We start from the raw sequence: 22354 nt of genomic DNA, 5'->3' as shown, positions 1-22354 counted from the left end.
AATAATGTAAAAGCAAATTTATAAATATATTTAAGGTTTTACAGAATAAAACTAATCTCAGGCCTTAAAAAATTAAAGAAAAATGTGTATTATAGATTAGCTTATGGCTTTTGAAACTATACGATTTAAAAAATTAAATTAAATGTCATCTAAAATATATTTATAATTTAACTTTTGGAGATTTTAATGAATAAGCTTATAACGTGAATTATATTATTAGGCTTTTAAATATTTACATTCTAAATACTTCGCTTAGTGTTTTTAAATGATATTTAAAATTTACAATACGTCAAACAAATTATTATTATAAGAGCAAAGTGATATAATTTATATTTATTAAGAAATATCAAAATGAAGTATTCTGTTGAAAGAGAAAATTAAAAATAAATAAACAAAGCTGTTTAAAAATAAACAATTTCACAGGTTTGTTATGTCTAACTACACATTAAAACTCTCAAAAAATAAATTCAGTATTAATTCATTTCATCCTGTAGAAAATATATAGATCTAGCTTACAATGCGTTTAAAATTACATAGCATTGAATTTATATTACATAAACAATACGTAGTTATCTTAAAAATTCTGAATGGAATAGGGAAAAAAATGTTCCGTGTTCGCTCCAAGATTTAACAGTTTAAGCAGTGAGAGCGTTAATAAATAAAACACCTCATCAGCACTTTCAACGACGTATCTAAAACGATTGAAAGCGGCATCGAATTGTACTTATAAGCCCATTGCATTGCATTTCAACGCATTCAAAACTGGAAAAGACGCACGTGGGTATATCACGTGACCCGGGGCCTGTAAAACTGACCCGTAAATCGTCCACGAGACATTTACGACCATTTTGGTGCTGATCTCCCGGCGTTTTATGACGTATATCACGTGATACGTTACGTCACAAGTTGTGTGCCTTTCAAAATCTAAATTTTCTCAAATAATTCAATCACTACCGATCTAAATAAAACATAATAAATTTGTGATATGAAATTATTTCATCGTTATATATTAAATAAACGAGGTTAGGGTCATTAGATGAATTTAATTGTATGAAAAATATATGAATGCGTGTTACATTTAATGTTCTTAATTTATATGTAACAAATCTATAAATTTATTAAATTACAGATGATTAAATCGCAAAAATTTAGTTCCATTTTATTCTAAATAAAAATTTTTCAACTAAGAATAAATACTTTTTCTGAAAAGTTCTGTGTAGATTTATATATAACTGATTAATTGTAATTATTTTTATTAATAAATTATAACTTTTTAGTTGTAAAACCGGCTAAAATTGGAATTAGCAATACATTCTCTTTCTAGAAAAATAATTAGTTGTCGCCAAGTTGCAGATTATTTTAATTAGTTTTCACAAATTCGTTTTGTGAAAATTAATTAAATTAGTACGAAACTTTACATTGAATTGTTTTAATTATAAATATGTTTTATAATTGTCTTTTTCTATTGTAATGTCACTTTCAAGTACTTCTCTTATATTATCAAAAAACGAAAAAATTTAATTGCCAATTGTTTGTTTTTAGCGTTAACAAGTTGTTTAATTAGGATCTATTTGAATTTATTATGAACATTTAACCAATATTTACTCATTGGTTTATAATGACATTAATGATATGTCTAATTTTAATTAAAGTATGCTCCAACCAAAAAAACAACAGTTAAAGTTACCTATTTAAAGATGTTAACAATTTACGCGCTCTTATTCGTTTTAACATATCCATACTGTAATTTATTTCTTTTTTTTCAACACTATTAATATGATTATTCAATCTGACAATATATTAAAATCATAAATCAGTTTACAACTTATTCAGTTAACATATAACAAATGTATAGGAGGAAATAAATTTAATCATAAAGAAGATAATGGAGAGCTTAAACAAGGACAAAACTCCCGCTTGTTTTTGACATTACCATAAATCCCTCCTTTTACAAAACGGTAATCCGATCATGGTTCAATTGCCTTGACTGAAAGTCAACCTTTGAAGTTCCCTGATTTCTCACATTCTGGATGAAAATTGTATAGTCAAGCAACACGGGGTCACCCGCATCAAATTTCTGTTCTTTATGGAAATGAAATATAAGGATTAGCGATTTCTGACACGATTATCATACCATATCTTACATCTTAACTTTAAACTTTACAATTAAACAATTTATCTATAGTAGCCTACCATAAGCTCCGTGTTGAGTAAACTTAGTATACAGGCGCCATACAATAGAAACTGTTCGCTGGTACAAATTACAACACAAACACACAAGGAAATTATTAAAATTATTTTTATTTTATAGATTTTTTAAAGCAATTTATATAACTTACATAATCTAAATTACAATACTGTTTTACCTCATTATATATTTGATAATTTACAATCTTACCTGGATTAATAAAGAATCATACTAGAACTTTTCTATATTATTTTCTCCGTAATTATATACTCTGTAACGAAAATAAAAAGTTTAATCGAAGATATGATATCACATTTATAAATAAAATTACTTATTTAAAAAAAAATACATTAATATTTTTACAAAAATCAATAAGAAACACAAAACAAAAAAATACAAAACTTTTAACTAAAAAATGCAATACTTTTCAATTTATTAATAATTTTTTTAATGCTCTTACTCTCAACAAATTATCTCTAAAAATATATTTCAGGTCATACGTGTCAATCGATAAAATCTATAAAGTTCAAAAATGAAGAAAATATACATCACTCATATAACAATAACATAAATTATCTTGTATAAAAGTATAAAAATTATCATTAAAACTGGCCTAATTTATAAAATAAACTTATTCGGTTATCCTCAATTTGTATTGTCTAATTTAGCGTAATTTAAATGCCGTACTTTGCATGATGAACTCTACTTTACAACGTAAATAATATACTTTGTATTATGGAAGCACTGGCCATTATGTACATTAATTTAAATTTAGGTAAAGTTAAACAAAATTTTTATGGAGTAAATTAATTCTGAAATTTCGACACCCTATGTTTAAATTTTAATTAGTTTTAAATTCAACTTTGAAAATTTATAACACTATAGACACTATACGAATTTTAATATAATTTATTAAATGTTTGTTGTTATGTAAAAGGAAAGCATCGGCATACAGAAGATTGTTTTTAAAATTAATTTACATTTTTTTTAGTTTTTGTTTTTATTTCAGCTTTCAAATCTAATCTAATACAAATTTAGGCCTATATAATTGATTTTATTTACTATACAAAATCTATTTAAAAATCTATATTAAACACATGAAATATTTTTTAAAAAGTCACTTTTCCCACGCCAAACACTAATATTGTTTTAAAGATAACAACAATAATAAAATTCATTACAAATTTTAATAATTAATTCGAATTTATACCAGAAATTCTTATTTTATTCTTCAATAAAATTGTATTACTAATTCACTTCCACATTGATGCACTTATAGAAAATGTTTTATATATAAATTATGCTTTAAATTATCACATTATTTAGGGGCAATAAACATTTAAATTATTAATAACTCATGCAAGATACAAATATTAGTATAAATAATTACCAAATAAAATTAAAATTATATATAATAATTTACATTTTTTTAAAAAAATTATAAAAAAAATTATGCATTATTACAAAAGTTCAAAATTCATATTTAAAGAATAATAATGTATTGTTATATATTTCTTTACAAAGTTTTTGAGACGACTTTCTATAAATAAATACAAATTTATTTCTGAATTATAAATATTGAGTTTAATTAATTTATTATTTTAAAAGCATAATTAAGTTTTTTTCATATTTAATAAAAAAATATTTACAGCATAATATAAAATTTTTCCTAAAAATTTATTCGTAAAGTTTGTTATATTTATATCAAACGTAAACAAAAAAAAAAAAAGTTAGTAAATATTAAAAGACAAAATATTTGAGTTTGAAATGGCGTTTAAATGAAAAATAAATATATAAATTGAATATTTAATGATCAAAAGTTGAAACATAATAATTGTATTTGATTCATAATATATACATTAATTTAAATATACTATAAATACTATGAAATTACTAACCTTCAAGGACAACATCAAGACACCCGGTTACATCTTTAAACGACTGAGAATTTTGTTTGAGCAGTATAATTTTGGATTTGTTTATAGGCTCATTCGTGGAAGAAGTCAGAGAATGGGTTAAAGACTTGTTTGGGTAAAGGATATCCAACCGCATAACTCGAATAATGAAAGACTGCAATAAAGGTAAATCATTAAAAAATAAATAAATAAAAAGATTTATCTTATTATAAGTATAGATTTCTACAGTTCTATAAATAATAATCACAATTATAAATTAGTAGCCTATATTGTTATAATACTCAAAATATTTTTATTATTAACAGGGTTATACTTGAAGATGTATGGAAATGTGACTTGACTTTGATGATATCAAATATAACTTTACAATTCTTGACGTCATCTAGCCTGTGCGCATGCTCAAGACATTTAGGAATGTGTTTATCTAATAGACTACAATATGGCTTACTACAAACTTATGCGAATTTTTGGCCTACTCACTGCACTAGGTGAGTTATCAAATTTCTTTATATTTGAATTGTATATGCTAATTATACATATAAATAGACATGTATTTCGATCGTTAATCACTTTAATTACTTTCACATGATTATAACACAAACACTGAAAAACAAAAGGTAACAACTAGGCCTAGTTACAGAGATGTTTATCGTTTGGTTACACAATGGACACTTTACAAATTATTGTTTTTAACATTTACAAGGCATTCTTTTATGCTTAGTAAATAATTAATAATATAAAAGTTCATACGATAGATAAATACAGGAATTTATTTTTTCTATTATTTATAAAAATTTAACAAAAATAATAATGTAGAAAAATGTAGGTATTGTGTTATCGTGCTAAAACTAAATTTAAAATTATAGCATAAAATAGCCTAATTACTTAAATAGTTTAATAATTTGGATATACTTTAAACCTTATAATTTATAAAATTCATACAGAATGTATTTATCCTATTTGATTATTATTAGTTAAACAGAGAATAAAATGTACTTGACATAATTTTTTTTTAACTTTATTTAAATAAAAGTAAATATACAATAGACCTCGACATGACTCAGAAATCTGCTTAGAATTTATAAGCTGTGTACTATCCTGAACAAAATTTTAATTTCATTCAATTCTGTATTTTCCTGTAAATTCAGAAAATTTACACATAGATAGTTTAATAAAGAATAGATTTAAGAAATATATACATCTATGTTTGTTTAAATATCATATTTTGTGACATATTATATTAATTCTTATCCACTATCTTGTTTAGATTTTAGTGTTATCGATAATTTTCTTTAGTTTAACTAAAGTTCTTTTATCAACAGTATGCATCTTATAATTAAGATAATACAAACTCGTTTTTAAGCGTTTCGCGATCGAAAACTTTCCTTCACTATCGTTATCTACCAATTAACATTTTTTGCTTACTTTATAACTCATGTTTCTTAATACTATCGAGCCAACATTGACATAGCCGAACCCTTACCCATCGTCTGAACGTGTAAAGAAGCTTTCAGTCTCACTTCTGTTCCCCTCCTACAGATCTCGAAGTCACACCACGTGATGCATTGGGGGACAACCAGACACGAGCCACTCAGAAAGGAGGTAGAGAAGGGGGAGTATACTGGGGGTGACACGTTATGTAGCCGCAAGTCTGTGTGTGTGTGTGTGTGTGTGTGTGTGAAGAGACAAGCACGCGCACCTTCCACATCACTCCACCACGCACCAGTTCTACCAACATGGTTGCCAGAGAACTACAAATACGTGCACGACACACCAGTGTATAGACATACGACCTGATAAAGCAGAGAGTAAACGAGTCTCTACCCTCCCCTCTATACAATCCCATAGATACACAGTGACAAACGGAGCAAAAAAAACTTTAGACACAGGGACCAACACCTAGTCCCATCTTAGTCTAACATTGGAAATCCCGCCCCAAACTGAAGAGGCAACGCCTTCCCAACATCCGAAGCCAAGTTCAGATTGGCAGACTCCTCTTCACACATCGACAGAGAAGCTCTCCAAGAAGAAACTACTTCTGCATCGTTTCCAGGGTGGGTAAAATTTCTAGTTATTTTCATTTTATGAATTATTACTATTCTGAACGAAGTTTTCTATGTTCTCGATACGAAAAATATAAATTTAAATACGCCAACGAGAAAATTTTAATTAAAACATATCGGCTCGTTTACGTTTTTTTAAAGATAATCGAGAATAAAAGTACAGAACAATTGATAACTCTAGGGACAAATTCAGATTTAGTTATATCCCGCCTCTTCGCAACGAATTGCTGCGTTTCTCGACCCCATAAGTGAGATATTGCTGGCAGTGCTATTTTGTAAAGTCGCAGTGAGTTTATGGGTGCGGAGAATACTGATTCACGATTCTTTGCCCCTTGTGGGTCAAGATCCATCTTCCACACACATAAACATCAACTAGAACTGGAAACGCTCAAGAAATTATTTTCACTCCTTCTGTAATAAGAAGTTATTATTTAAATAGGTTCCTATTTATTTATTATACATTAATTCGAATTAATAATTTTATGGCAGCTGATATAACCTATTGCTTTGGGAATAGATTATATTTCTTTGTAGTAAGTGAGTAATTGATTTATTGTATTATTATTTTTTTTTTACTCGAATTTAATTGCTCATATAACAAGTTTGATCAGGTTAATGAATACTTTACAACTTACGGTTTAACGCCTGGAAAAATATTGAATGATTCGTGTTATTTATGTGAAAGAGTTTGCATCAAACTTCGTCTCGGTTCATAACTGTCATACTAATTTTCAATCGAATATTATGCCTAATATTAAAAGAGGAAAGATTCTAACATCGAGATAAATTACAGATCGATCCGATAATATTTTGTACATTATTTTAATTAAAGCTAGCGTAATTAGTTAAGTATTAATTAAATAAAATGGTTAAGAGAACAATAAACCTTGTTCGCTTAACCTTATGCAGCAGAATTATTCTTGAAATGCGATAGTTTCATCCTTTCACCAGCAGTTTTCTATTTCACGTGACCTTAAATTTAACCTTACTAACCAAGAATCTTTAATTAATTTTGGCAGTCAAATTAAAAACGCATACATTTGCGAATTAAATTTGCTCTTCGTAATTCAAATTTCAATAGTCTCATGGGTTTTAAAACACGACCATTAAAAGTTTATTAAGCTTTTTAAATATTTTAAATTTATTTAGTATTAAAATTAATATATTAAATTATAATTATTAAGCGTAAATTTATGTAAATTAATGTTTAAAGTATATCTTGGTCTTCTAAAGAAGAAATTTCAATAATGTAAATTATTATAAAAAAATTTTTTTTTCAAGATTTTAAATACCCTTATTTCTTCTTATCGGGATACTGTTGATAAGAGAACGTTATAGGTGTCATAGTTGTATGAGTAGGAATTATATATACATTTCGACAAGATATAAGAATTTTAAAGGAAATTGTTTAAAATTTTAAGATTTATTCTAGATCGTTTTCTAGTTGGTAATTTACATCATTTTCAAGAAGTATTGGAAAAATCGCGAGTCCTAATTTGACTTTAGCTTTCAATGTTTCTTTTTACTCTTCATGTCACATATAGGGCCTAGACTATATTTGAAAGGTTGAGTATTCCACCAATGATTTTAGAGGGGCGTTTCTTTCAGACTGTCTGTCGTATAATTCATTGCTATGCGACAGCCGGCACTCTGTCTCCAATGATGTCTGTACTGTCAGCTGTGATTTCACGAACACATGATTTAACTTTCTTAAAACTTTTGTTTTTGTTTATTTACGAAAATTCATTTTTTAACATGAAGCCAATACATTCTTATTTGTTCAATAAAAAAAAAACTTTATATAGCCGCATTAAAATGAATATAGGCCTTTATATAATATTACTCTGAGTCGATTGTTGCCTTTTTAGGTTTATCTTGACGATCACAATAGCCGTAGGCACCTTTAAACAATGGTGGTAAGTCACCTTGAATGATGCTTCTGTTCGTGAAATAATTTCTTAATTATGTATTATTGTATAAAAATCAGTATTAACTTTTAATTAATATGCCTTTGTGTCCTTAACTTAATTTAAACTTGTGGATGCAGCAATTAGGTCTTACAGATCAGAAATAACAGGTGATTTAAATAAACAATATTATTTCTGATCTGTAAGAGACGAGATAAGTTTAAATCAGTATTAACCTTATTTAGGAAACAGTTATGTTATAATATTTTACTCAACTTTCCATGAGTTGATAAATGGTTTCGCTATTGTTTTAACTGTAAAATACTCTTTTGGACTTTTTGGGGAAGACAAAACCGATAAAAATAAACACTTACGAGACCCGTGATCCGTCGCTTCTTTTAAATTTTTGTATCTGATCGTTGGAGAATTGAGTTTTCGCTACAAACAATCATTTCCGTTATGTAAAGGAAGTAAGATAAAAATCTGTAGAGAGAATTAAACCAATACATTTTACAGTGCTCCGAATAGATCTGGCAGCGTAACAGATTCAAAATTGACTATCTTTTAAAGACAAGAGGCTAGAAAAGGGTGAAGATAGTCTTGTGCACACGTGACGTTTCAAAAAGTCGTTACAGTTCCATAAACACTTCCGTAACATGCCATAAAACGACCATAAACCGGCCACTTGTTCTGGAGTGGCTGGATACTATTCTCCACGTTAGAATGTTTGATGTCATGAAAGTGGCAGCTCAATCGCTTCTATTTTTACCAAAATTGTTATATAACTCTATCAAATCCTTTAAATATTTATAACGATCCTAATCAAATCATTGTACTTGAAAATAAATTTCGTATTAGTGATATATTGCAAGATTTTTATTATTATTATTATTATTGATAATGAACTAGACATAGAAGGATACTTTATAGAGAATTTTTTAATATCAGAAAGTTGCAGAATAAAAAAAAGCAAGTTATTTACAAAAAAATCCGACATTGCAAACGAAAACAGTCTAGGTAAAGTGACTGATTGGCGTGCAGATAGGAGTTGAGATATCCAGGCAACTCTGTTAGCAGAGCCTTAATGTTATCGCTGCCAGATGAAGCGATAGTGAAGACGGATGGTCGATAACTGCTTACACCTTTCTGAATAACATAATTTTTCACATAATTTTATAAATAATAGAAATTATGCGAATTATTATCGCCACACGACAAACCAATTCATAACATCGAGCGAATTTCCTCTTTATGCAAACGAGTAATTATTTTAAAATGTATTATTTTTAAAATGACCTTTCTTTAATTAACAAAAGCAGACACAAGAATATAAGACTACTGAAAATTTTTGCAGATTCGAATTTTTCTGAGAAACTCCTAGTAAATATAGCATTCTCGATGCAATAGAAGTCTATATAAATTTGATGCAGATAAGTAAACTGTGCTATAGCATAAATTCTTTATAGTATAACAGCCTATACATGGGAAAAAAGAAACAGGCGGTTACTTAAGGGAGATTTACGTATCTAACTTATTCATTGTTCCAAAGAGAGATAGAGACGAGTAGCCTATATTCTTCTTCATACAATCATCAAAAGTGTGTCTGAAGATATATAGGCCAAAACAACATAGCTGATCATAAAACGGGGGAGTCCGATAGTCTTTGCAGTCATGAAGTGTTTGAGTGTGAATTTACTCACTGTCTACAAAGACGTCTGCGGTTTGTTTAGCTGGGTGCTTGGCTGGCAGTGGATCGTCCCAAGACGCGGGGTACATACATCCGTTGTGACATTTTATTGCCGTTTTATGGCGTGTTGGCTTTCTGTCGGTTCTTAAGCCTAATATGTCGTATCTTACACTTCAAAACAGGCAAGGGAGCAAACTGTTAAGATAAGTTGTATTTCGTTCTGTTTTTGGTCATTGTAAACAGTATGCGGAACGCTTCAACATATTTAGCTTCTGAGATCGCTAAGTAAGTAAATCAGAAAAATGAATCTATTCGCTATTCACTAGTTTATGGGGCTACCTAATATTCTAACTGATGTATGAGTACATTTATGTATCCATTTAGATAAAACATTTGACGTTTTTCAAATGGTGGAGAGACCTTTTGAGAACGTTTCTGTAGACCTATTCGTTATGAAATTGCATACGTTCTATTATCAAATTATACTTATAGGCTTTGTTGGTAATTGTAGGTTGTTGTTAAGTTACTTATCTGCAATTAATTTTCTGTCGACATGATTGTTAAATATTGGAAATATTTGATAATAAATACAGTACTATATAATTTAAGTCTAATTTGTAATTTTAACTTTTTAAAATTCACAATAGAGATAAAACTAGATTAAGTATGAATTTTATTTCACTAACTTTTGCTTTTTGTTTTTGTTTCGAGAAAAAACTTTAGCTTATAGGACGTTTCTTCATACGAAATATAGTATTAACGTTAGGCCTATAATCTACAAAGTGTTCTAATGGAAGACTAAAATTATTATATTCATTACACTTAAACAATTATTATATTAATAGCTATTAATAGCTCATAATTATTTTATCAAAAGTATACATCATAGTAAAATTAGAATGACGTAAATCGCAATTCGTTTGTCATAAATGATAGGCGCGTTGCTTGAAAGCATTTGAATATTTTAGTAATTCAACTGAAAAATTGTATATTTTTGTAATCGATTTATGAATCGTTTTAGCTTTTATGCCTTAAATCATAAAATATCTGTAAACAGGCGATGACCCAGAGCAATCAATAAACACATTGAAGTTTTGACAAATATCAATGGCAGCATAATGTCGTTGGAAATTCATCAACAATTTTCTGCTACTTATTATAAAAGTTAACTTACAAAAGCAAAGTTTTCTAGAAAAATCAAATATTTTATATAAAGCCCGATCATTTATGTATTTCCACGATAAAATTATACACCTCGGAGATTAGATTAGATTAAAAATAACAATCGATAAAAGTAGGTTATAAAACTGTTTTGAGACATTTGTTATGAAACGATTATGATCGAAATAACACGATTTGTATGAAATAATTTACAAGGACTTATTTTTCTGTAAGGTTTGTTAATAATAATTGAGTTAAAAAGCCATTTTCAAACCAATAAACAAATATACAGAGTACAAATTACAATTTTCGTACTGTACGTGCCGCTTTTCAAGCGCACAATTTATATTTTAATATAATTTATTTACAGTAAAGATATAAACAATAAATCTATTTTGTATTCGCTTCGCGTGCGTCTAAATGTTTGTATAATAACTTGTCAACTCGATGTAACATTCAATCAAAATTTAAGCGCTTTGATAAAAGCTTTACATCGCGTGGCTAAAGACAATTCTTTTTCTTTACAAGTTGCTCGTCATCGCATGAACATGCATCGAACAATTCAGAAATATCATCGCTTATGTTCCAATTCAGAAGCTCGTCTGAAGTATTGAGCAATGCATTTTGTGTCTAACAACCATACAGGTAAACGAGAACCGGATAGTAGCTTAATTCCAACCCCTAAATTATAGGTCAGCCGTGGTTGATGTCTCAATTCACTGTTTGGATAACAAGATGGCTACGGGCGTAACGAATTTACATTGAGATTATCGGTATGCTTAAACTCGATTTTTTTTTCTTTATAAATTAAATAAATGGGCGTAAACTATATCAACCAATAGCATTACAGCTATTTTTAATTATAAAAATTATATTTTCTTGTCTACAAATGTAAAATATTCCTCTAAATGTACATTAATTAAGGCTATCACGCTGATATTATCCCGTATAACTGACATACTTTCTATTTAATTTTAAATTATTAAACAATAAGAAATAAAATATATAAGAATGCATTAACTGTAAAATAAATTTATAAGATATTTTCGTTTGATTACAATCGTGTAGGCTATATATCTTCCTAGACTGTTGCCAATTTTTAGTTATAATGTCGCTTGAAATTGAACTTAACTGGACTTATAACAATATTCTACATTCAATTGCAGCTTATTTTTAAATTTATATTAAAATATCCAATGCACTTAAGCTCACATTTTTAATAGATACTTAATGCACAGCGTATAGATGCGTGAATAGAATTAAACACTTCTTATGTCTGCATTTAACGAAAGGTAAGTTTATAATATTACGACTAAACAATAATTTCAATATAAATCTATAAAAATGTTTGCTTTTATAATTTTTCTATTCTATTTTATTAGACGTAAACTAGTTTAGGTATTTACAATACGTAAAGGAATAAAAAGCATTTTTCAAGCATAATAAACGATGTTATCTGTCATACTCCCAATTGGAAAATAGGCCTAAGTTGTATTTAAGTCTAGTTTTTAAAGGTAAACGAGTAGAGTTTAGGCCTAAATGCGATAGTTTTTCTTTCGTTAATTTAATACTAAAAAAAATCTTTATTAGTGAATTATCGGTACGAGATAATCAAAAGGTAAAGTTTCTCAGATGAAAGTTTGTTTATAGAAATGAATATGGAAGTGAAATTAAAAATAAAAGTTATTCTTAATTATTTTTGTTAATAGAGAATTTTAAAATAAGAAATCGAACAAGCGCATTGTTATAGATTGGGAGATAAAACTGGATTATGTATTATAGACCTAGCTTAAGCATTTTCAGCAAAATAAACAAAAGCCTATTAATACACTTAACATCCGCAGTTTTTAAAGCTCAGAATACCTTTAGTTAAAATTAAATTTAATAATTTATTTCAGTTAAACGTTATTACTAACATAACCTACAGATGCCTAAATAATAAACGAGATAGAAAACATGACCTAAAAATCTATTTAACCGACGTAAGTATTTTATGCCTAAATTTTGAAAGTGAATAAGTTTGCTATAAAATAAATCTTCCTTCAAAACATCAAAGAAATAATCAAAATATTGTTTAAAGTTTCCTTTTTGTTTGAGAAATTCTCTTCGACTTACACATAAATAATGTTCGTAATCCGCTTAAGTTCCAAATATCGGATGGAAAGAAAATTATTAAGTTTCGTCTCTACGTTTCTCTTATATACGTTAACAATAATGAAAGATTAATCAAGTTTCTTAACAAATTTAAACAAAATATAATATAGATTAGTTTTTAATAAATACATAATTTTTACCTTAATCTTATTATCTATTTTTGTAAACACTGTTTTCTAATTTATATATTCTATACTTTCAAAACGAATATATGGTGTAATTGGAGTTATTGACTGGGTTTTTAACTCAAATAGTCAAAGCTGTAGGCCTTAAATCTCCAATGTTTTAGAAGCCCGTGGTTTTTATTTATAGAACAACAATAATTTATTCTTTAAAATGAACTTAATTTAAAATATTTCAGCATACTAGATAGAAAAGATGCAAATGGTTTAATTAACTAATGGTTAGAAATTTATTTCTAGTAGGCTAGCGGTATGCAGCTCTATTTTTAGGTATTTTATTTTAAATATCAAACGAATATTTAATAAAAGTAACAATATTTTTTCAAAATTTGTAATTTAGTTTAGTTTTATATTTGAATTTATATGTTTTTATTTGCTTTAAAAGATTCAAATAAGCAAACATTAATTTTTATAAATACATTACCCAAAGGAGATACATAAAAAAAAAAAATTCAGAAATTCTCGATTTAGTCTAATCAAATGCTGAAAGTTTTTATAACAATTGAATAAATGGCAAAATGTTACGCCTGAAAATTTACAATTCCCCCCTATTTTTGATAAATAAGAAGAAAAAAAAGAGCAATAATTATTTAGTGAACTTTGGAAATTGAAATGTGTTATCATTTCTGAGGAATATTTTGTAGCTTTTCATCGTAGTTATTCATTAGCAGTACAGAACGGAGTTAATATTGATGACATGGAGTCTGTATAATTAATACATCTCCCGGCCTCTGCGAAATTAATATGCCGAAGACGTACTAAAGGGTACACATCTTCAGTATACGTGTCTTTCTGCAGCTGAAAATTTATAAGCGAAGTTCCTGCCTGTGACTCAAAATTGCGTTTGATGTACAAAAAATTAAATTTGGTTGTTTACTTTATACTTTGTTCTTTTATATTATTGTAAACGTTTCGTTTTCGAAACGCATATTAAATTCTGAGATTGCAGACCTAAACATAATTTCGTCGTGTGTAAAATGAAAATAGAAAGGCGTAAACTATATTTTACTAATGCAGATTAATTATATTAACGTTTCTACGTGACACATAAAAATTAGAAAATAAATTCAATGCGTAATTATCAATGATAATGTTAAAATCCGAGTTTGAAAAGGTGTAGGCTAACCTAAATCGAGCCAACCTACGCTATTGCTATAAATCTTAAGCTTATATATTTAAAACAATTTAAAAATTTCATGCGATCTTTATTATTAACTTGATATTATTTGTTTGGAATTCGTCACAGGGAATTTGCCAATCTTAAAATAATTCTCTTTACGCAACCGATGCTTTTCACCCGCATCTTGAAATACCTAATACTATTTTCATTCGGCAGCGTTTATTTTTGTATAGGGGAGATGAAAACATAAGGTTCTACAATAGTTCGAAGTTATTTATCGTAAAAAATAGTTACAACAAATTCAGTGACGTAACGCAATCTGTATAAATCTAATAAATTCAGGCATAGAACGGACAAGTGCCCTGTTTGATGTACTGATCAAAAATGACCCGCTTGGCTTGTTGGACCAATGATAGCTGGACTATAACCGATCGCATTACTAGAACAAAACTCCTGATTTAGTTGAAACAACGACTCATACTCTCACCTCACGTACAAATGTAACATCATCCATGACCATGTAGCAAAGAATACCTTGAATAGCACGTACCGCTTTACAACATACGCTACACTTTGTAGTTATACCTCCATACTTCGGACTCCGTGTGTCGTCATGGACGATGACGCATAGATTTAAGAATGAGGTAGACAGAATGTTGTAGATAATGTGATTTATACTGTTAGGTGATTAGGAGGGTAAAGGCAAATGTGGAACTTGGATACAATGTAACGTAGAAAGACTTGGCAACCAGAGAGGTCTTTTGTATCAATATGCCTGACAGCACCTTGTTAATTCTACAACATGCCGAAAACTATCGTGCTAATGAATTTATTTAAAATGTTTATTTAGAAAATGGAATAAATATAAGAAATTTTGAGAAATATATTTAAATTTTTTAAAGTAATTTGTTAAATAAACAACAAAGCACTCGATTATAGGCTCTGATTACAAAAGATTCGATAGAGAAATCATTTTCCTCAATGATCAAATTTAAATTGTCTTTCGAGCCCACTTGATCACTATTTATCTCTAGCATATCATTTTATATTTACAAATGGTCATTTTCATCCTGTCTTAGGATATCTTCTAACTTTATAACAAGAAGTACGAGAACTGTAACATTTAAAAAAAAAAAAAAAAAAAAAAAAAATCTTTAAACTCCAATATTTTGACTAAAATGAATGTTTGCCAAACACTGAACGAAAACATGCCTTACGTAGATATAATGGCCGTCAGTGTCAGTTCGGGCGAGTTGCAAAATGAACGACCAACTTCACTATTTTTATCGATGACACTGATGACAAATGAACCCGATTCTTTTTATTCTTTTTGCGAGGAGCGTGCATCCGATAGGATTAAATTTTTGCGATTTTTCGTTCGAAATTTTTAGTAGAATAATATAGCCGCTGTTAAAAGAAAAGAAAGAGCACTCCATCTAAGTTACTGAGTATTAGTTTAGTACTTTCTATTAATAATATATAGGCTACGGTAAAGTTATTAAGTTTTAAAAATAAAACCGTTGCAATGGCGCTTATTTTAATTATGCTTGCTTGAATTAAAAATAGGTTTTTAAATCACTTCATAGCTTTGCATTCAATAAAATTAATTTTTAGAAATTTTTCTTATAAACTGAATTCTAATGTTTCAGATTCAGGCTTAATCACTGTTTACGTCGGGCATTTGAAATCTGATTTTTGATGATCTTACGCCGTTTTTAACATGCAAATATTAGGCCTAATATTAGGATTCGTTATCAGACCGGGAATAATCTAAAATTTATCACTGCCGAAGACATAAAATTTATTGAGATCAAATATCAGACACGAGTTCGCTTCATCTGTTTTATTTAAATTAATGTTAATCATCTCTTGAACGGTATTGGTTCATAGTAGGTTATTGTATCGATAAATGATATGCGTAAACAAATAATGCATGTTAATTTTTTATATAAACCTATAACATAATTTCAGGAGGATATTGCCTACACTACACAGTGTACACCTATTATAAGGTAAAGTAGTTAATAAAATAAAATGCCTATATATACAATAATTATTGCATTGGATATGAATGAATCGTCGGTGATTCTACAGTTTATCAGATGTAAAATATCACATTAAAGAAATTGGGAGAATAGTTTTTAAAATTAGAATCTCTAAGATACTAACATATTCTTCCTTTTGAATAGTTATGTTTTATTACCTATAATTACATTATCGTTGCGATATTAGTTAAACTAACAAGCTAAGTCGTCAGTAGCGCTGATAAGCTACTATGGTCACTATCATCACCTTAGATTTACATAATCTCACCCTTCTCGATTGTCAGGGTTCCCCTATTTTGTATCTACCAATCACAAATATTCCCTTTGCTTTGGGAAAGCCAATGACTCATCAAAGTGTAGAGGGGTGGGAAAAGTTCAGAAAAACGGGCAACCCATAACTTATAACCTCTGACACGTCCAGGCATTTCACCCGCCGGGTAAGAGGGATAGTTTTTATCGTACAGGACCCGTAAAGCTGGGTATTCTTATCATATCCCAGCAGACTCATGGATTCCTGGAGGTCATAGCAGTGGTATCATTTTGAGTACTATTCGCATTCTTTGTTAGCATCCTTAATGATTCGCATAGATGATTAGAAGAATGTTGGAAACAAAACAATTTGTGATACTCACAAAAGTAAGTTGTATGCAACTAATTCATAATGTGTGTGAGTATAATAATAATGTGCTATTAACAATCTGAGAAAATGAACAATTTCGCAATTATAACAAATGAAAATTGGATTTAAATAGAAAAATCTCCATCATTTTTTAACATTGGAATTAAGAATAGTTTATTCTTTACGGTTTCGATACATCACATTTGAAAAGGTTTGCAAATTTGAAACGATGACAAATTAAATTATTTATCACAATAGTCAAATGTAATACTTCCTAAAACTAAATCGACAATTTATATAGTTTGTTAATTAAGTATTAGCAACATGAAAACTCCAATAAACTTATATTGACACAAGTTTAAATGCGTAAAATTTATTTTCACAAATAAAGTGTTCTATTTACACAGCCTATACTAACTTATTTTATACTTGTTATGCCTATTATTTTTTATTATTGATTTAAATTTCAAAAAAACTTTACGTGCTATCTTCAGGTTACTTATTTAAAGATTCAGTTTATACCAACAGTATGTATCAAACTAATGAAAAATTGGTATTAATGCAATATCTACTTTTAGTACTGATTAGGCCTAAATACAAGTTTCTAAAGTAGACATAAAAAGTTATTTATTAAAATAATTCTGAACAAAATTGCTTATTTCTTTAGCTTATAAACAGAGCAAATGTAATGATAAAGCGCTAGTAAATTACTTCACAAACTTTGTAACTTCTGTTTTGACTTTTTTTTTTTTGTTAAAAATCTATCTGAAATTAGCTCGAAGGAAATTTTGTTCACATTCATCATCGAACTGTTGTTTCACTATTTTTCGATTTTTTTTTTTTTTTGTTCCTGCGGGTCTATTATCCAGGAGACTTAATCAGATAGCAGTCAGGCAGAGCGTATCCTAGATAAGAGGAAAATAAAAAAATGAGGTGGCACGTTTTCAGGTATCGCTTTCAGCCTATGGGGAAGCGAAATGTAATGCATCTCACTCGCACAATCGAGTTAGTTGGTTTGAAGATACCTTAATGGCATTTAGAGATGGATGCCATGGTATGTTCTTAATTGCTACTCTATAATTACTTGTCTTGTTTAATCAAAATATATATTTCACAAGATCGAAAATCTTTAAACACCTATCGACATTTGTTTGGTTTAAAAGAACAAAAATAAAATATCCTATCAATAATTATCATCTTGGCATTTTATATATACAAATGATTCTGTAGACTTGTTTACATTATACAATGTGCAGTATCATAGAGTACGTGTTTGAATTTGTATATAGACGTTCTACTTATGTTTACAATCCTTTCCTGTGAATTAAAATAAACAAATTTAATTTTATTGTGGAAAATATTAAGAACGCATATTATTTAATGTATTATATTAAATTATTAAGTTGGCTCTAAATCTTTCTTCAATATAAATCTTAGTTTACAGTAAACTTAACAGTATTAGTGAATATAGTAAAGAGATTTAGTTTCTCTATTTCTGCTGTAAGTCTACTTACAAATTATTTCTCACTATACAATTAAAATATTGCTAGATTTAGAATTGAATAAAAGAAACTATAGGTTTATGGGTCGTAAAATTCTATTTTTTTTTTTCCTTACACAATATCAAATAATTAACACTTAAGCTATTTAAATTTATATTACAAAATGTAAAATTATTTTGTCACAGATAAGTAAATACGGTAGTAATAACAGTAAGTTAGTCTTATTTACGTACTTTAATTCAATATCTTATTATATGACTAAAAATAAATAGAAGAAATTTAGCTTTTTAAAATGATTTATATTTATTTATTTTTTAGTATATGTACTCAAATAATTTATACATTTATGAACGAACTAGATTTGAATTATGATTGTAAATATTGAAAGAATTACAGAAATGAAATATTTCTTTCATTTCTTACAGAAATTCATTTATTAAAAGAGAATTATAATTTTGTTATATTTTCAGAATTAAATTGTAGGCATCTCTAATATGACACTTTAAATAATAGGCATATATTTTTTTAATGAAAAAATTGTACTTTTAATAAACAGTACGTTGAGAATTATTTGTATGAAGAGGCAAACTTTACATCGCATTAGACAATGGAATAGACTATGATGAAACAATATGTCTAGGTATATAAGTTATTATCTAAGTTTGTTTCTTTTTAGTTTGAGACAAAATTTCTGAAATTTTTTGATATTTTTTAACATCCAAAATTGAATATGTTTCGCTTATTATTGCCTTACAAAAACAATAATTCCATATGCCATAGAAGAGAATATTCTGTGGAAGGAACAACAACTATACATATTTCAAAATAATTTGCTAATTCTTAGTAAACTAAAATTAAAATTATTATATCTATTTATGAAAAAGAAACTTTTATTTCAAATAAAATTTAATTTCTATTATTATATTAAGCAGTAATTTGTTGGTGAAATTTGATATAGGCAATGCATGTTGCAGAATTCTGTCATATTAAGAAAAAAGCAAGAGGAAGAGAAAAAGAAATAACTTTTAACGAGAGAAAGCATTAATTATTCAGAAAATATTTGTATAGTTTATAAACAAATCTAACATTGCTAGGAATTAATTTAATTCAACTAAGTACGAATCTAAGATTAGGCGCAACTCCATTCTAATGTAGGCTAAAGCCGATAAAATCCTAAGATTAATAATACCAAAGTCAATATAAATCTAATATTGTGATTTATTTTGATCTAGTTACTAAATTTACAATTTGTTTAATCTAGTATATATGTAGTCTGTCTGTATAGTCTATATTCTTATAGTGTGTGTTCAGGTTTACAGTCGATCTAAATTATAGATTATTCATATATCCTAAAATACGAAACTAGGCATTTTATTCCTTCGTTTTTTTCCTCTATATTCCTTGCAAAATACTTAACAATTGATATTTTACTATTCTTAACGTAAAATATTTAAATTTATCTTTCATCCTTATGAATTTACCGTATGTTTTAGTGTGGTGAATTATTACAATTCAGAACATAGTGAAAGAACGTGTTTATCGTTTCGCTGAACTAAAAGTGTAAGATAGTGCCATAAGGATAGCATTTACACGTTTAAACTTCAGTAATAATCAGATATTATCTATCGCTTTTATTACAGTAAAAGTTAGAAAATAAGTTCGAATTTTACGAACGGTAGAATTATTGCATTAATAAAATGAGTTAAAGTTTAAAACAGATCTTTGCATACCATACAGGAAATAAGCTGATTATTAAGTTCAGTCCAAAGAAAAATTTAAATATTTTATTTTTTTAAATGAACATAAAAAAATTATATGGAATTATAAATAGCAACATCGTATTAGGCTTATTAAAAAATTACATAGATCTACACACAGTTTATCTTTATAGTAATTTAACTGATTTATGGCGTAGGTTAATAATTGTTTCAAGTTATTGAATTGTCTTGAACAATTTAATTTAATATAAAATTATTTAACGTAGTTTATGGGATTACAGTATTTATAAATATCGAACATTTAAAGTTGTTGTAGGCCTATTCGCTTCAACATATAGGTTAGATTAGATTACAAAATAGGCCTAAATTGTTGCCTGCCTACATTTACACCTAAAAAATTTTGAACATTTAATTTAATTTTGAACATTTAAAATTTCGAATGAAGCGTTAATTTAATAACTGTTTATAAGTTTATTATGAGTTTAATTTTAATTCTATTATTTAAAGTTTAAAAAATCAAGTTACTAAGAATCTTATGACTGGCATTAATATGACTGAAATGTTGAAGGTCGATCTATAACTTACAGTGTGAAATAATTAGACTATATTACTGTAGGCTAATATAATTATTTACAGTATGCAGTATGCTTTCATATAAATTACTGTATGTTATCAGTTTTAATATCGCTAGCGTTTATTTCAATTTAATAATTTATTCTCTGGTTCAAAAGTATACTTAGAGCCAATAAGTAAAGAATTAACAAAAGTATTTAATTTAAAACATAAAATTTTTAAATTATTTCTTCTTTACAGATCTATACCATCCCGAAGCTAGGCCTAATTATTTTTTCTATAAACTCATCGTCAACTGGCTAAATCTACAGTTTACAGATTTCAATATTACTACCTCTCTAAATTATAGGCCTATAGACTATATTTCAGTAGATTCTGATTTCTAATATTTATAATCTAAGCTAAAGCCTACATTTAGATCTTTGATTTAAAAAGAAAATTAACAAATTAACTATTCGTTTATATATTTATTATATTTTCAAAAATTGATCTATTTATTATGAAATCGTGAAGTTAAAATGTCTTTTTCCTGACTGTTAGGCTAAATCGCATTTTCATGTAATTTACTTGAATCTACATTAAAGAATTTTATATTTATTCTATTCAACATTAAGGTTTAAGTTATACGATTAAAATTAAAGCCAGGAAGAGTCGAAATAAAGAATCTATTGTGTTCGAGCAAAATTTAATTCTATATTTTATTTTACTATATATTTTCATGGGCATTCCTATATAAAATGTTAAGTTTGTGTTAATTATAAGTTTGAAAGTTTATTCTCTGCACGTCTAAATTCCATACCTGTTTGGAGTTTGTGTTTCCAACTTATACGAATCAGAAAGAAGAATTATATCAACATCATTCTTGTCTGCATGTGGTCTCTTATTTTCAGATAATTTTGAAAAAGCTGGTATTGTACAAATAACAAGTTTGCGTAAGTCCATTTTAGTAGATAGAATAAGTAGTCAAGTCTGTGATTGCATGGAAAAGTAGGCCTCAAGACTCTTATAATTTCAAAACTATTTTCATGACCTAAATGTAAATTTTATGTCACTTAATTCGGATTTTAAACTGTGTAAGATGCTCTTCGCATTAATATAAACGAAGAAATTTTTTTTTTAAATTTATGATACATTAAATTTGAATAAATTTATAAAATATATATATATATATATACATACTTACATTATGTAATTAGATGAAAACAGATTTTGTTTAGAGATAATATAGATAGATCTTTCTTCGTGGAATCAGTAAAGTAGAAATGAGAAAGCTATAGGTAGCTTAGACCTATATGAATGCGACATACAATCTATTGGTAGTTTGAAAGAAGATGACATATATCAAAACTGGGAAAGTGAGGTAAGTTCCGCATTGGTATAATGCGTGGGTTATTCAACAAACTCGATTTTTCGGATATAAAGAAGGCAGAGGATAGGGAGCAAAACTATTAATCAGACAATTGAAAGTGGCATGTATAAACCTACAGTGACCGTACTACAATGCGATCAGTTGCATTCT

At 27.7% G+C, this 22354-nt stretch overlaps 1 protein-coding gene and 1 long non-coding RNA gene across 9 annotated transcripts in view; one reads left to right on the top strand and one right to left on the bottom strand.

Moving 5' to 3' along the window:
* Window positions 1-254: 254 nt before the first annotated feature.
* Window positions 255-22354, bottom strand: LOC136969994 (uncharacterized). 3 transcript variants are annotated; one of them, XR_010879902.1, is made up of 4 exons: window positions 22019-22354; window positions 4087-4258; window positions 2399-2459; window positions 255-2251 (listed from the first exon to the last, which is right to left on the bottom strand). It is a non-coding gene; the product is annotated as an uncharacterized lncRNA (long non-coding RNA). The 3 variants fall into 3 exon arrangements; XR_010879901.1 differs by lacking the exon at window positions 22019-22354 and adding an exon at window positions 5588-5796; XR_010879903.1 differs by lacking the exon at window positions 22019-22354 and adding an exon at window positions 4331-4423.
* LOC136969992 (homeotic protein antennapedia-like) overlaps window positions 4034-22354 on the top strand; it is a 57943-nt gene continuing 39622 nt past the window's right edge. Inside the window, exons 1-3 of one of the 6 annotated variants that reach the window (XM_067264351.1) lie at window positions 4034-4269; window positions 4410-4592; window positions 12146-12214. The gene's annotated coding sequence lies outside the window, so the exon portion shown is untranslated. The other 5 variants (XM_067264350.1, XM_067264349.1, XM_067264354.1 and 2 more) reach the window with 5 other exon arrangements.

Source organism: Centruroides vittatus, unplaced genomic scaffold (assembly GCF_030686945.1).
Source record: "Centruroides vittatus isolate TY-2023 unplaced genomic scaffold, ASM3068694v2 contig_1863, whole genome shotgun sequence".
NCBI classification, from domain to species: domain Eukaryota; kingdom Metazoa; phylum Arthropoda; class Arachnida; order Scorpiones; family Buthidae; genus Centruroides; species Centruroides vittatus.
Note: the sequence above shows the minus strand (reverse complement) of the source record. Positions and strands in the feature narration are given on the sequence as shown.